Consider the following 3,175-nt stretch of genomic DNA (forward strand, 5'->3'; position numbering starts at 1 on the left):
AGAGAGAGAGAGACAGGCAGGATGAAGTCATTTCTGTGGAAATATGTTTGACACGAATTACCTGTAATGTTTAATAACAGCCACTAGATGGCGCTGCAACAGTGAATATGCACAGGTGACCCCTGGAGGAGAACCTGTGAACATTAATACATCATCTGTTAAATTCGTAAAGAAATGTGAAATAGTGAGAAATACCATAACAGTTCACCAGTGTCCAAAGTGACACCTTTATAATGTTCATTTATCCAACCAATAGTTCAAACATCAACATTATTGCAAATAAATGAAAAAAACTCAAAATAAATCATGGAAGCTTTTACATGAAGAATGTAATAAATATTCGAAAAAGAAAATGTAAGCAATAATTTAGCCATCAAAAATGAAACCTGGAAAATTCAAACATCCTAAAATAGGCATGAAACATTGAGACAGCAGGTTTGAAAACTAGAGCAGAGGGAAGTCTTGTGCTCAACAGGAAAAATAGATAGTGTATTGTTGTTTTTGTCTTTGCTTTTGTTTGCTTTGTACAGCCCTTTGAGGCATTTTTGGTGATTTGGGGCTATAATAGATTTTGATTAGATTTGTTGATATGTCCTTACTGTCCAGCAGCGCTCTTGCCGTGTATCTCTTCTCCAAACTGTTGTTCACCTCAGCCATCAGCCAGGGGAAGAAATTAGTTTCAATATCTAGAAAATCAAGCACAAATATGGTAAAAGATTAAATCATCACAGTGATCTCATCTGCTGCTGGTCACAGATCAGCCTGCAGGTTTGAACAGATGCTGCTGTGTGCAGGGTGGTGCGCTGGTGCCCTCATGTGTCAAAAAGGTAGAATGGTTGGTTTTAATGGAAGCAGGTGATGGAGAAGAAAGACGGACCTTTCTCCACGGGGTCATAAAAGTAGCCGTGGCTTCTCAGCGAGGTGAAGACAGCGGGGAGGAGGTCAGCCAGGTACTGCTGGGTGTACGCCCGCGCTGCAATCTTCTCTGCAACCTCTCTCTCTTTCCTCAGCACCTCCTTCTGCTGGGCAACTCTCCGCTCCTGAGGCCAGACGGAAAAACAAGCACAAATAATATGTCAACGTCTATCCTAGCTCCTTCATCTGCTGTCCCAATCCTTTGATGTATTTTCCTTTGGGTAGAAAAAACACACAGCCTCAGATGTTTTCTGGAACTATGGAAACATGATCTTTGCTTGAAATAATTAAAATAACTGGGTCGTATTTTCTCACAGACAAATAAGACACCAAAACATACAGAAACTCAAATTAGAAAAACACACTCAGTTATAGTTTGGACACACTAATTGATTGACAAGTGGAAATGTTCTGCTCCATAGAGTGTGCTGGCATATTGCCTAACCACGTGGTGTGCCAGCTGCTCAGAAAAGGAAAGGAAAGCCCTTCGGAGGGTCATCAACGAAGCCCAGAAGGTCATCGGCTGCTCACTGCTTCTCTGGAGGAACTCTTCAGCCAACGTTGCCTCAACAGAGCAGGCAAAAATAATTGCAGACTCTTCACACCCTGGACACTTCCTGTTTGCTCTTCTGCCCTCCGGTAGACGCTACAGGTCAATTCAATCAAGGACAAACCGACTGAAAAACAGTTTCTACCCCAGAGCCATACGAGAACTGAACACCGTCAAACGCTGAACTGAACAGTTACAACTTGCAACTGCACTACTTTTTAATAGTTTGATTAACTTATTAACTGATGTGTTTTTTATATTGTAAACTGCATTTAAATGATGTGCGGGCATGTATGCATGTTGGTATGGATGTGTGAGCATATGTTTATGTGTGTATATGTTTTATATAGAATATATAATTTGTTCGTATTATGTGAAATGCCACTGAGAGCGATTGGCTTTTTTAAATTCGTTGTACCTGGTGCGATGACAATAAAGGAATTATATTCTATTCTATTCTCTAGGAAAATGCCACACACAAAAAAACAGCAATGAGCGCTTAGCAAAACAGCAAAACAGGAGAGGGACAAGGTTTCAAAAACCGATTAACTTCATAGATTACATTTCTCCAAAAATGTTCCGAATCAGTCCGTAAAGGGCACTCCTATATTATTATAATATTCTATATTATCACACTATCATTTCTTACTGAGTAAAAGCACCAAAAAATAGTTAAACTAAGTATGTTTTTGAACTAATTGTGTTTTTAATAATTTTATTTGGATTTTAGGAAAGTTATAAACAATAACAGTTTAACAGAAGAAAAAAAAAAGTATTAGTTTGCTTCCACTGGCTGTAAGGTTTATGGTTTGATCAGATTTGACTGACAGCTGTCCCATGGCGACATTACCAAACAGGAAAGTCTGATTCGGCAAATAGGATTGTGCACCCGGATATTAACTTTCTGCAACACACCCCAGAATAGATTTTGGGAGATTAATGTAGAATCCCTTGTGAAGCTGGACTCGCTGTTAGCACATGATGCTAGTTTAAATGAAACGGAGAAGCGATCGAATGTTCCGGACTTGAGTCTGTTCTCCTGATATTCAAGCTTTGGATAGACTTCCTCCTTATTTAAATGATTTAAAAAGTAGAATTTCCATTGCCATACCTTCTCTTAACTGCGCGCCCTCTCTGCTCCTTGAGCGCAGCACCTCCTCCAGCTCGTTGGTCTCCTCAGCTCTCTGAGCCCTCTGCTGTGCCCTCAGACCGGCAGCTCCTCCTCCTCCCATCACCTCCCCAGGGACTGCTCCACCGTCTTCCCCACCAACACCATCCCAGCAGCGCCTGCCACCCCGTGTCGAAGTCAAACAACTTGCAAGAGCATACCAGAATAAGTGATTAAGACCCATTTTGAAACACAACAGGGTTATTTTATTCTGCAAGCATTTCATTTGAAATATTGTTCTGAAATGGTGTTGTTCTAGACTATGAAGTGTCTATGGCAGGGTGTCAAACAATTTCAACTCGGTACCACATTAGCATCCAAGGTTGCCTCAAAGGGCCAGTTTTATAGATAAGACTATTAAGAATATATATCATAGTAAAATAATTGTTATATATACAGTATTGGCCTCTGCATTGATTATTATGGATAAGGTAACTAACTTCCATAATTAACTACGTCTGAAAAACAACAGAAGTCAGGGCAATACAAATCGCAAATCAAATATCAGTAGTAGACATGTACACAAAATGATTAAAAAGGAA

At 40.0% G+C, this 3,175-nt stretch overlaps 1 protein-coding gene and 1 long non-coding RNA gene across 7 annotated transcripts in view; both read right to left on the minus strand.

Annotated features, from left to right (window-relative positions):
• gphnb (gephyrin b) overlaps nucleotides 1-3,175 on the minus strand; it is a 40,482-nt gene that overhangs the window by 23,178 nt on the left and 14,129 nt on the right. The window lies entirely within an intron of this gene.
• Nucleotides 600-2,775, minus strand: LOC104950061 (uncharacterized). The gene is made up of 3 exons (XR_798884.1): nucleotides 2,577-2,775; nucleotides 878-1,040; nucleotides 600-686 (listed from the first exon to the last, which is right to left on the minus strand). It is a non-coding gene; the product is annotated as an uncharacterized lncRNA (long non-coding RNA).

This window comes from Notothenia coriiceps, unplaced genomic scaffold (genome assembly GCF_000735185.1).
Source record: "Notothenia coriiceps isolate Sejong01 unplaced genomic scaffold, NC01 NC01_scaffold00017070, whole genome shotgun sequence".
NCBI classification, from domain to species: domain Eukaryota; kingdom Metazoa; phylum Chordata; class Actinopteri; order Perciformes; family Nototheniidae; genus Notothenia; species Notothenia coriiceps.